Source organism: Arachis hypogaea, chromosome 19, assembly GCF_003086295.3.
Source record: "Arachis hypogaea cultivar Tifrunner chromosome 19, arahy.Tifrunner.gnm2.J5K5, whole genome shotgun sequence".
Taxonomy (NCBI): Eukaryota; Viridiplantae; Streptophyta; class Magnoliopsida; order Fabales; family Fabaceae; genus Arachis; species Arachis hypogaea.
In genome coordinates, this window is record NC_092054.1 from 86,918,121 (window position 1) to 86,931,291 (window position 13,171).

At 40.9% G+C, this 13,171-nt stretch overlaps 2 non-coding genes across 2 annotated transcripts; both read left to right on the forward strand.

The window, feature by feature from the left end:
- Positions 1 to 4,912: 4,912 nt before the first annotated feature.
- LOC112780612 (small nucleolar RNA R71) lies at positions 4,913 to 5,020 on the forward strand. The gene has a single exon (XR_003191436.1). It is a non-coding gene; the product is annotated as a small nucleolar RNA R71 (small nucleolar RNA).
- A 7,839-nt stretch (positions 5,021 to 12,859) lies between these two features.
- On the forward strand, positions 12,860 to 12,966 carry LOC112780957 (small nucleolar RNA R71). Its single transcript, XR_003191760.1, has one exon. It is a non-coding gene; the product is annotated as a small nucleolar RNA R71 (small nucleolar RNA).
- Positions 12,967 to 13,171: the final 205 nt, after the last annotated feature.

Sequence of the window (13,171 nt, forward strand, 5' to 3'; positions counted from 1 at the left end):
GCGTCACATAATCATCACATTCATCATGTTCTTGTGTGCGAATCAATATCTTGGAGAAGAAATAGGCTTGAATTGAATAGAAAAACAATAGTACTTTGCATTAATTCATGAGGAACAACAGAGCTCCACACCTTAATCTATGGTGTGTAGAAACTCTACCGTTGAAAATACATAAGTGAAGATAGGGTAGACATGGCTGAATGGCCAGCCTCCCATGGAGGTCTCAGAACATAAAATTTACATAATGTGTTCCAGAGATGATCAAAAGATGATAGTAAAAAGTTCTATTTATACTAAACTAGTTACTAGGGTTTACAGAGATAAGTAAATGATGCAGAAATCCACTTCCGGGCCCACTTGGTGTGTGCTTGGATTGAGCATTGAAGCTTTCATGTGTAGAGGTCTTCCTTGGAGTTAAACGCCATTTTGTAACCTATTTCTGGCATTTAACTCTGCTTTGCAACCTAGTTTTGGCGTTTAACTCCAGAATAGGGCAGAAAGCTGGTTTTGAACGCCTATTTACGTCGTCTAAACTCGAGCAAAGTATGGACTATTATATATATCTGGAAATCCCTGGATGTCTACTTTCCAACGCAATTGAGAGCACATCATTTGGACTTCTGTAGCTCCAGAAAATCTACTTTGAGTGCAGGGAGGTTAGAATCCAACAGCATCTGCAGTCCTTCTTCAGCCTCTGAATCAGATTTTTGCTCAAGTCCCTCAATTTCAGCCAGAAAATACCTGAAATCACAGAAAAACATACAAACTCATAGTAAAGTCCAGAAATGTGATTTTTACTTAAAAACTAATAAAAATATAATAAAAACTAACTAAATCATACTAAAAACTATGTAAAAACAATGCCAAAAAACGTATAAATTATCCGCTCATCACAACACCAAACTTAAATTGTTGCTTGTCCCCAAGCAACTGAAAATCAAATAGGATAAAAGAAGAGAATATATTATAAATTCCAAAATATCAATGAAACTTAGCTCCAATCAGATGAGCGGGACTAGTAGCTTTTTGCCTCTGAACAGTTTTGGCATCTCACTTTATCCCTTGAAGTTCAGAATGATTGGCATCTATGGGAACTCAGAATTCAGATCTTGTTATTGATTCTCCTAGTTCAATATGTTGATTCTTGAATACAGCTGCTTTATGAGTCTTGGCCGTGACCCTAAGCACTTTGTTTTCGAGTATTACCTCCGGATACATAAATGCCACAGACACATAATTGGGTGAACCTTTTCAGATTGTGACTCAGCTTTGCTAAAGTTCCCAATTAGAGGTGTCCAGGGTTCTTAAGCACACTTTTTTCTTTTTTTTGCTTTGGACCTCGACTTTAACCGCTCATTCTCAAGCTTTTGGCTTGACACCTTCACGCCACAAGCACATGGTTAGGGACAGCTTGGTTTAGCCGCATAGGCCAGGATTTTATTCCTTTGGGCCCTCCTATCCACTGATGCTCAAAGCCTTGGATCCTTTTTATTACCCTTGCCTTTTGGTTTAAAGGGTTACTAGCTTTGTGCTCTTGCCTTTTGGTTTAAAGAGCTATTGGCTTTTTCGGCTTGCTTTTTCTTTTTCTTTCTTTTATATATTTTTTTTTGCCAATTTTCTTTTCTTTTTTTTTTCGCAAGCTTCTGTATTCACTGCTTTTTCTTGCTTCAAGAATCAATTTTATGATTTTTCAGATTATCAAATAACATTTCTCCTTTTTCATCATTCTTCAAGAGCCAACAATTTTAACATTCATAAATAACAATTTCAAAAGATATATGCACTGTTCAAACATTCATTCAGAAAACAAAAAGCATTGTCACCACATCAAAATAATTAAACTAATTTCAAGGATGAATTCGAAATCATGTACTTCTTGTTCTTTTGTGATTAAAAGCATTTTTCATTTAAGCGAGGTGATGGATTCATAGGACATTCATGGCTTTAAGACATATACACTTAAATACTAATGATCATATAGTAAAGACACAAACATAAATAAAACATAATGCTCAAAAACCGAAAAACAGGAAAATAAGAACAAGGAGATTAAGGAACGAGTCCACCTTAGTGAGGGTGGCGTCTTCCTCTTCTTGAAGAACCAATGGTGCTCTTGAGCTCCTCTATGTCTCTTCCTTGCCTTTGTTGCTTCATCCCTAGTGATTTTGGTGCTCCTATCCTTAGTTGCTACCAATAGTTGTGTGGAGGAAAATGTATCCCTTGAGGTATCTCAGGGATTTCTTGGTGAAAGAATTCCTCATGCTCTTGTTGAGGTCCATGAGTGGGCTCTCTTGTTGTGCAGTCAAATGCTCTACTACTGAGCTATGGACCCTTGAGATGAATCTCTCCATCTCCTATGACTCGGAGGTGGAAGCTTTTGTCTTCCCTTTCATCTTTCTAGAGGTTTCTCCGGCCTTAGGTGCCATAAATGGTTATGGAAAAACAAAAAGCAATGCTTTTACCACACCAAACTTAAAAGGTTTGCTCGTCCTTGAGCAAAAGAAGAAAGAAAGAAGGGGAAGAAGAAGAAGAAAATAGATGAGATAGAGAGGTGTGAGTGGTTCGGTCAAGGGGGGTTTTAGGTGGTTATAATGTGTGAAAAGGAAGGAGTGATAGTTTGAATTTGAATTTTGGAGGTAAGTGGGGTTTCTGGGGAAGAGTGGATGGATGTGAGTGGTTAAGGGTATTTGGGAAAGAGGTAATAAGAAGGTGTGAAGAGGAGAGAAGAAGAGGTGTGGTAGGTTGGGATCCTGTGGGGTCCACAAATCCTGAGGGGTCCAGGACTTAGCATCCCTGCTCCAAGTAGGCGTGCAAAACGCCCTTAGAATGCTTGTCTGGCGTTAAACGCCAACTTGCTGCTTGTTTCTGGCGTTTAACGCCAATTCCATGCTCTGTTCTGGCATTAAACGCCAGTCTGGTGCTTGTTTCTGGCGTTTAATGCCAGCTTGATGCTTTTTTCTGGCGTTAAACACCAGTTTGATGCTTCTTACTGGCGTTTAAACGCCAGTAAGCCCTTCCTCCAGGGTGAGCTGTTTTTACTGCTATTTTTCATTCTATTTTTGATTTTTCAATAGTTTTTGTGACTTCACATGATCATCAACCTAAAAAAAACATAAAATAATAATAGAAAATAAATAGATATAATTAAATAACATTGAGTTGCCTCCCAACAAGCGCTTCTTTAAAGTCAATAGCTTGATAGTGAGCTCTCATGGAGCCTCACAGATGTTCAGAGCACTGTTGGGATCTCCCAACACCAAACTTAGAGTTTGAATGTGGGGGTTCAACACCAAACTTAGAGTTTGGTTGTGGCCTCCCAACACCAAACTTAGAGTTTGACTATGGGGGCTTTGGTTGACTCTGTAGTGAGAGAAGCTTTTCATGCTTCCTCTCCATGGTTACAGAAGGAGAACCTTGAGTTTTAAATACAAGGTAGTCCTTATTCAGTTGAAGGACCAACTCTCCTCTGTCCACATCAATCACAGCTCTTGCTGTGGCTAGGAAGGGTCTTCCAAGGATGATGGACTCATCCTCATCCTTCCCATTGTCTAGGATTATGAAATCAGCAGGGATGTAAAGGCCTTCAACCATTACTAGCACGTCCTCTACTAGTCCATAAGCCTATTTTCTTGAGTTGTCTGCCATCTCTAATGAGATTCTGGTAGCTTGCACCTCAAAGATCCCAAGTTTCTCCATTACAGAGAGTGGCATAAGGTTAATGGCTGACCCCAGGTCACACAGAGCCTTCTCAAAGGTCATCGTGCCTATGGTACAGGGTATTAAGAATTTATCAGGATCCTATTTCTTTTGAGGTAATTTCTGCCTATCCAATGCATTCAGTTCATTGGTGAGCAAAGGAGGTTCATCTTCCCAAGTCTCATTACCAAATAATTTGGCATTCAGCTTCATGATTGTACCAAGGTGCTTAGCAACTTGCTCTTCAGTAATGTCTTCATCCTCTTCAGAGGATGAATAGTCATCAGAGCTCATGAATGATAAAAGGAGGTTCAATGGAATCTCTATGGTCTCTAGATGAGCCTCAGATTCCTTTGGTTCCTCAAAGGGAAACTCTTTATTGGTCAGTGAACGTCCCAGGAGGTCTTCCTCACTAGGATTCACGTCCTCCTCCTCCTCTTTGGGTTCGGCCACACCAAGCAAGGTAATGGCCTTGCACTCTTTTTTTTTTGGATTCTCTTCTGTATTGCCTGGGAGAGTACTAGGAGGAGTTTCAGTGACTCTTTTACTCAGCTGGCCCACTTGTGCCTCCAAATTTCTAATGGAGGACCTTATCTCATTCATGAAACTTAAAGTGGCCTTAGATAGATCAGAGACTATATTTGCTAAGCTAGATGGACTCTGCTCAAAATTCTCTGTCTGTTGTTGAGTGGATGATGGAAAAGGCTTGCTATTGCTAAACCTGTTTCTTCCACCATTATTAAAGCCTTGTTAAGGCTTTTGTTGATCCTTCCATGAGAAATTTGGATGATTTCTCCAAGAGGGATTATAGGTGTTTCCATAGGGTTCACCCATGTAATTCACCTCTGCTATTGCAGGGTTCTCATGATCATAAGCTTCTTCTTCAGAAGATGCCTCTTTAGTACTGTTGGATGCAGCTTGCAATCCATTCAGACTCTGAGGAATCATATTGACTTGCTGAGTCAATATTTTGTTCTGAGCCAATATGGCATTCAGAGTATCAATTTCAAGAACTCCCTTCCTCTGAGGCGTCCCATTACTCACAATTCCTTTCAGAAGTGTATATGAACTGGTTATTTGCAACCATGTCAATGAGTTCCTGAGCTTCTGCAGGTGTTTTCTTTAGGTGAATGGATCCACCTGCAGAATGGTCCAATGACATCTTTGATAATTCAGAGAGACCATCATAGAATATATCCAGGATGGCCCATTCTGAAAGCATGTCAGAAGGACACTTTTTGGTCAGTTGCTTGTATCTCTCCCAAGCTTCATAGAGGGATTTATCTTCTTTCTGTTTGAAGGTTTGAATATCCACTCTAAGCTTGCTAAGCTTTTGAGGAGGAAAGAACTTGGCTAAGAAAGCCGTTGATGCACGGAAACTTGTCTCTCAACAATTTCCCTCGGCAAGTATACCGAATTGTCGTCAAGTAAAAACTCACAATAGAGTGAGGTTGATTCCCACAGGGATTGATTGGTTAAGAAACTTTAATTGGGTGAATGTTCTAGTTGAGCTAAGCAGAATTTGATATGAGAATTGCAGGAAATTAAATGGCGAGAAAGTAAATGGCAGAAAATGTAAATACTGGAAATAAAGAGCTGAATATAAATGACGGAAAGTAAATTACAGAATCTTAAATGGGGAATGGGGAATTTAGCATGAAAGTAAATGGCAGAAAATAAAGAGAATGGGTAAGATCAGAAATGGGGAATTCATTGGGCTTAGGAGATGTTGCATTCTCCGGATCAAGTTCATTCTCATCTCTTCCTCAATCAATGCATTCATTGATCTCCTTGGCAATCTTAAGTGATTGAATTCCAATTCCTTGGTAACTCAATCTATCAAATCTTGATCAATAGCCAATTCCTTGGTCTAATTGCTCATGAGAAGAGATGAGGTGCAGTCACTGATTATACCACATGTATTTCCAAATCAAAGTATTGGGAGAATTATATGTCACCAGATCCGCCCAAACCCCAATTTGGTCCAACATGAGAAAGCATTTCTAGCATGATCTCTTCATTCCTCTTCCAAGGTTCAGAAGAGATCCAAGTATGAATAGTTTCTTTTCCAAGAAAACTATCCAATTGGATGAAGATTGAAAGATTTCAAGTAAAATCAAGAGAAAAGAAAGAAGAAGAATAATGAAAACTATTATTGATCCATCAAATTACAATAGAGCTCCCTAACCCAATGAAAGGGGTTTAGTTGTTCATGGCTCTGGGAATGGAAAGCAAAGATGGAGAGTACATTCTGAAGTAAAACTAGAAGTTGCAGAGAAAGTAAAAATTATACAGAGAGAGTAGTCCTCTCAATCCAAAAGCTCATCTCTAGTTCAAAACTATCCCTATATATACTACTCTTCTGATCTTCCAGTTGGCTCTTCAAGTCTTGGATATGGGCCTTTGGATCTTGAGTTGAAGCAGTTTGGGATCTTCAATGGGCTCAGCTTTACTTGCAGAGAAAGTGTGAAGTAGGCATGGACTTTGTCTAGGACTTTAGTGGCGTTAACGTTAAGTAAAAATGTGGGTTCGAGAACGTTAGTGACAATCACCTTTTCACTAACGTTCCTAGCTCAAGATGAGTTACGTTAACTTCAACGTTAGTGGCACTAACGTGACTACTAACGTTGCCTCTTGATCCATCGCGAGCGTTATTGGCGTTTACCTTTGCCAATAACGTTGCCCTTGGCCCCTTCTTCCCTACGTTAGAGTTCACGTTAGTGTAGCTAACGTGACTCTTAACGTGGGTATGCCTCAACTTCGAGAGCGTTAGTGACACTTACCTTTGTCACTAACGCTCCAAACACCCTTCTTCCCACGTTAGAGTTCACGTTACTTAGGTTAACGTGACTTCTAATGTGGTAGTGATAGCCATCTCCAACGTTAGTGACAAAGGTGAGTGTCACTAACGTTGGCTCATAGAGGCTTAGCCCAACGTTAGTGACAAAGGTGAGTGTCACTAACGTTGGCTCTTCATTGCTTCTCCCACGTTAGAGTTCACGTTAATGTAGTTAACATGATTCTTAACGTGGCTAGGTGTGCCCCTCTCCCCAACGTTAGTGGCATTCACTTTTACCACTAACGTTGGAGCTTTACTTTTCTTCCACGTTAGCTTCCACGTTAACGTAGTTAACGTGGACACTAACGTGGGCTATGATGGCTCACGAAAGCGTTATTGGTGTTCACTTTTCTCGTTAACGTTGTAAGCTAGCCTCCTTTCCACGTTAATGGTCACGTTAGTTGGACTAACGTGGCTATTAACGTGGCATCTTCCTTGCTTCCTTTGTCCTGAAATCAAGCAAATAAAGTGCATCAAAGCTAGGTTCTAACCCATGAGATCATGCATCATTCAATTTATCATTCAATTCATGCATAATTCTCATGAAATCATATAAAATTCACAATGTTTGCTTAAATCAAGATGTAAATGATTATTTACCCAAAACTTACTTATTTCCTAAGAAAGTGCATGAAACTACCCTAAAACCATAAAGAAAAGGTCAGTGAAACTGGCCAAAATGCCCTGGCATCACAACACCAAACTTAAAGCTTGCTTGTCCCTAAGCAAGTACTGGAACAGGAGAATGATGAATGAAATGATAAGAGAAATGAATCATTATTGTGGAAGTCATGTCCTTGGTTTTATGGGGTTTCATACATAGCAACTTAGGTTCATTCCTTTATTGGCTTTCATACCTTTATCATGCCCTGGAATACTCACTTGATTGCACCCTTTGAGACTTTTATTTATTGATCCCTTTGTCTTTCCACGATTTATTGCATCCTTAGGCTAAGTGTTCTGTGAGGGGGCGACTCTTTAAGATAAGCTTTCGGCCAACACTCCCGAACCAGTTGGTTCAAGGTGCTAGGTGTTGAAACACCCTTAAGGACTTACTCCCTGAAGTCTCTCTCCCCCATACATACACACCACAGGCACATGGTTTGTTATTTTCTTTCCTTGAGGCCTTGGTGTCCAGCACCTCTTTGGGTTACTAAATGTTCTGTAGCAAAGTTGCTCTTGATAGTGGATTTTCAGTTGATAATCTCGGGTTAGTTAACCCAAGTTACCAAGTGATGAAGCACTCCTAAGAACTTATTCATCCAAGCAGATACTTGGTACAAGAGCACCACAGACATATCCCTCAAGATTCAAGCCCTTGGTGCCTAGCCTTATTTCTTATTACTTTTCTTTCTTTTTCAACTCTTATTATTCTTTTCATTTTTCTTATTAGGATCTTGTTATTTAGCTAGTCTCATGGAGTGTGTTTCAAGCATATGATTCAGGACAGATAGTTGCCTTCCTACCTTGTTGGTGAACCAACTTAGCTAAGTGATTACTACACCACAAATTTAAGGACCTACTCCGCAACTTGAACATCACTCTGGTCTTTCATACCATCTCCTCTTATTTGGTTTAAAAGGACAAACATACAATAAGCAAGATGCAGATTAAAACAGGTAACTTGAACCAGCACACATATGACAAAAGCAAGGAAAATACTAAAGACAGAATTGAAAATCCTAAACTACCATGGAAGCATGTTCTATTTCATACATGATTTTCCTTATTTAAAACTTGAAAAAGATGGGACAATAAGGGAACTCCACCACCTTTTACTCATGGGGTTGCTCATGCCCTCCCTCTTGTTTGTCCTCTTTGTGTTTTTCTTGAGTGCTTGAACTCCCACTTCCCTTGCTTTCTCCAATCAACTTTTTCCAGAAGCCAGCATCTTCCATCTTCTTTTTCAATGTTTCCTTCTGCTGTTTCACCTTCCTTTCCTCTTGTTCTGTTAGCTCTCTTTGGACTTTATCATACCTAGGGATTGCAGAATGCAGATTATGCATATGACCAGACATATAGTTCAACTTGGCTTGAGTGTTTATGTTGAACTCCTTCCTATGTAGTTGCCGTCCTTCATTCAGTACGCTGAACTCATTGAATGCCTTCGTCTGAGCTAGCTGTCGTTGGTTGAGTTCTTGAAGGCATTTGTCTTGACGCTCTTGCCTTTCAGTCACTTGATTTATGGCTTGAGTGAGCTGGGAGTAATGTTCCATTTGCTATTTCTACCACTCCTCTTGTTGATTTATCCAAGTAGAAAGTAGTTCTTCTTGATGATCCATCCTTTGGGCTTGAATGTGCAGTTGTTGTTCTTGTCCCTCCATATAACTCCTTGCTAGCTCCTCAATGGCTCCATGAATGTGATTCAGGTTGATGTTGGTTGGATCATAGTACTCCTCTTGCTGGTATTCTTCTTGATGAGATTCTTCTCGGTGAGGTCCCTCTTGTGCTGTTCTTTTCCCTATTTGAGGCCTTCTTTGTTGTTGGGCGGGTGCCACATAAGTTATTCGCTGTAGCGTGACTGACCTTCCAGGGTTCACCCAACTTGGATTGTTGTCCTCGAAGACTACCTTGGCTTTCGTGCACAGTCTAAGGATGGTGCTGGGGTACCAAAGTCTAGCACCTGGATCATTCTTCTCGGCTGACTCTTGAATCCCCTCAGCTATAATCTCGTGCACATTGATACCTCCACCCTTTATTAAGCAATGTACCATAGTAGCTCGAGTAGTGTAAACCTCCAAATTATTTGCAGCGGGGAGGATAGATCTCTTCACGAGCTCAAACCATCCCTTGGCTTCCGGGATGAGGTCTCCTCTCCTGATGAACCGGGGTCTCCTATCCGAATACCTTTCCCACTCAGATCCTATAACACACATATCGTTCACAATTTCTTCAAGTTCATCATTGTCGGGGCCATTACTTATCCTTACATGATAATTGGGCTCATCAAAATGTGGTAATTTCAGCTGAAGGGTCCTTGTTATGGCATTGGGGCTGAAGTCCACCTCTGTTCCTCTTACATAACTTTTAAAGGTGGGGGCCTTGGTTTTGTCTTCTCTGACCACATTTTCATAGAACTTTTTGATGAGGTTTGCATTTATCTTTACTTCTGGGTTCGTGAGCCTTTGCCAACCCCTTTGTTCAATCTTTTCTTGAATCTGTGGGCACTCATCCTCGTTGAACTGGAATGTTAACTCAGGCAATATCTTTTTGAGCTTTATCCGTTTAAATTCGAGTTCATGGAATGCAGTTTTGAATCTTCCTTCATCGAAAGGGATGCTCTCCACCGGTTCCTTCCTCTTTTGCCTCTTGGAGCTTGATGACGCCATAAGTGACTCTTGAGATGTGAATGTGTTGAGAATTATTGGTTAATAATGGGATTCGTCCGGTTAAGGTGGGGTGTAGTGAAGGGAGTGAGTGAGAGTGTTTTTGATAGGGTAAGAGGTATTGGGTTCCGAGAGTTAGAAGTACAAAGAATGAGAATTTGGAATGTGGAAGGGTATGGAATAAGAACCACTTATATAGGGAAGTGGGGAGTGAATGAAAAGTGTGGATTGATGGAGTGGGTGTATGATGAATGGATGGGGTTTAGCATGGAATGGGCACAAAGATCATCACTTTTATGAAGGGTGGTTGGTTTGATTTCCAAGCGTGTCATTCTTCCAATGTTGCATGGCAACATTTCCCAATGCAATCCCCTTGAAGACACGTGCATAGTCCTCTCTTTTTGTGGTGGCCGAACCCTCCTTTAATTGTCCCATCAATTTTCCTACAAAATAAAAGAAATGTGATTAATAAAATTGTGGAGAGTGGCGGCAAAATTTAAAAAGTGGGGTAACTACTTTTTAAAGATTTTTGTTTCTAATTACTAAGTGCTATTCATGAGTGCAAACCAACTAACCAGCCAAATATCCATGTATGCAACATTGGTGACACCAAACTTAGTTTGGGGCTATGTGGTGTAAATGACTTGTTCAAGGCTCTAAGAGTGACATGATAGGAGTTACATTTATGTTCTCTTAGTGTGCCTTGAACACCAAACTTGTTCTTCACTATATGTTGCATAAAAGGATTCATTCAAGTGCATGTCAAAGTTGATTTGAAATTCATGAACCTTTCTTTATTAATTACTTTAAAAGCATGTAAAACATGGGTTGCCTCCCATGAAGCGCTTCTTTAGCGTCACTAGCTTGACGTTCTGCCTTTGTCAGGGTGGTTGGTAATATTTCAGATCTTCCCCTCTTGCAGTAAACCTATATCCATTGGCTTCATCAAGGATCTCCACATGTTCTAGGGAGAGAACTTTGTTGATGGTGAAAACCTTAGGTAACTGAGATGGGATGGTGGGGAGATGAGGTGGAATGTCTAGGAAGTAGGCTGAGATCACTTTATCCCCTGGAGAGAAATCCTCTGTAGGGATCTTCTTGTTCCTCCATCTCCTTGGTGCCTTCTTCTTTGTTTCTTTTGTTGTTGCCTTGCTCTTTGTGGTGTCTTTTCCTAGGGAGACTTTGTTGCTGGTCTCATATGATTCTGGTGATTTTGGCTCCACTTGAGTTTCCTTTAGCTGTGGTAACTGCTGACTGTCTTGTTCATTAACCAAAGGAATTCCATGTGCTTCAATGCTTGTTTCTTCCACCAGTGCTTTGTCGTGCTATTTCCTTGGTTCCTTGTTTTCCTGATCTCCCTCTTGTGAGGGTTTGAAGACATTGAATGCGAGTTGTTCATCATGTATCCTCAGTATTAGCTCTCCTCGCTCCACATCTATGAGCGCTCTGGCTGTAGCTAGGAACGGTCTTCCCAATATGATTGGGTGGATGTGACTTTCTTCCATTTCCAATATGACAAAGTCTGTAGGAAGGAAGTAGTTCCCAACCTTTACTAACACGTTTTCAACCACTCCCACTGCTTGTTTTTGAGTTTTGTCAGCTAGCCTGATGACTACGTCTGTAGGTATTAGCTCATTGATCTGCAGCTTCTTCATGAGAGATAAAAGCATTAAGTTGATGCTTGCTCCCAGATCACAGAGTCCTTTGTCAAACGTTGTTTCTCCTATGGCACAGGGGATGTGAAAACTCCCTGGGTCCCTCCTTTTTGTAGGCAACTCTGGTTGAATGAGAGCACTGCACTCCTTATTCATCACTATTGTTTGCCCTCCTTTGAGTGAGCTTTTCCTGGTCAGCAGCTCTTTCATATACTTAATGTATGAGGGCATTTATTGGAGAGCCTTGATGAATGGTATGTTTACATGGAGAGATGCAAACATATCAAGGAACTTTGAGTATATTCTTTTTTCTACACCACCCTTGAGTCTTTGGGGAAAAGGTGCATAGAGTTTCAGTAGCTCCTTTTGTGTAAGTGTGGTTTCTTGGTGATCCTCTTCTTGTGTCTCTACTGAGGTATCTCCAGGTTGTTTTAAATGTTTGTTCAGCTCTTCCTCAGTACCCTTATCACTTATAGTGACCATCTTGCAATCTTCCCATCTGACCTTCTTTGCTTCACCTCTCGGGTTCTTCTCTGTGTCACTTGGGAAGCTATCAGTAGGTTTAGGAATCTTCTCAGAGAGGTATCCCACTTGAAACTCCAGCCTCTTGATGGTGTCTCCTTGGTTTTTGATATTGGCTCGCACCTCCTCCTTGAACACCTTGTTATCTTGGATTTCCTTACATATGCCTTCAAGTAGAGTCTCAATCCTTGTTAGTCTTTCTTCCGATGATGGAGAGTTGAGATTGGAGGGATGAAGGGCCATTTTGGCTTTGGTATGGATGTTGAGATGTGTTGTTAGGTGAGTGCTGATATGATCTCTGTGTGGGATGTTGGTGAGCTGCATTGTTGTTGGGATTGTGGCGTCTCTGATCTTGGCCTTGGTCTCATTGATTTCCCCACCCAAAGTTTGGGTGGTTCCTCTAGCCAGGATTATACGTTTTGGAGTATGGGTCATGGTTCTGCCTAGGTGAATTTTCAATGTAGTTGGCTTGCTCCTGACTACCCTCTGCTGCTTCATTCACTCCTTCTTGAGTTGCTGCTGAAGTGGTGATTACTGCTACTTGATTCCTCTCCATCTTCTTAGTGAGGTCAACCAATTGCTTGGTAATCATCTTGTTTTGAGCTAGCAGTGCATCCACATTGTTTAGCTCCATCACTCCTCTAGTGTTGCCTCTTTCAGAAGCATAGAAGTAGTCATTCTCAGCTATAGTCTCAATGACATCTATGGCTTCTTCAATGGTCTTCTTCTTGTTCAGAGATCCCCCGGATGAGTGGTCTACTGCCTTCTTTGATTCATAAGAAAGACCTTCATAGAAAATGTGCAGCTGCACCCATTCATTGAACATATCTGGCGGGTATCTTCTTGTCAAGTCTTTGAATCTCTCCCATGCTTCATATAGAGTCTCACCATCTTGCTGCCTGAAAGTTTGAACCTCAGCTCTCGACCTGTTGATTCTTTGAGGAGTATAGAATCTTGCCAAGAATTTGTTTACCACATCTTCCTAGGTTGTTAAGCTCTCCTTCAGGAAGGATTCCAGCCATTTAGATGCCTTGTCCTTGAGTGAGAAGGGGAGTAGAAATAGTCTGTAGGTGTCAGGATGAACACTATTAGACTTCACAGTGTCACATATCCTCAGAAAGGTGGTTAGATGT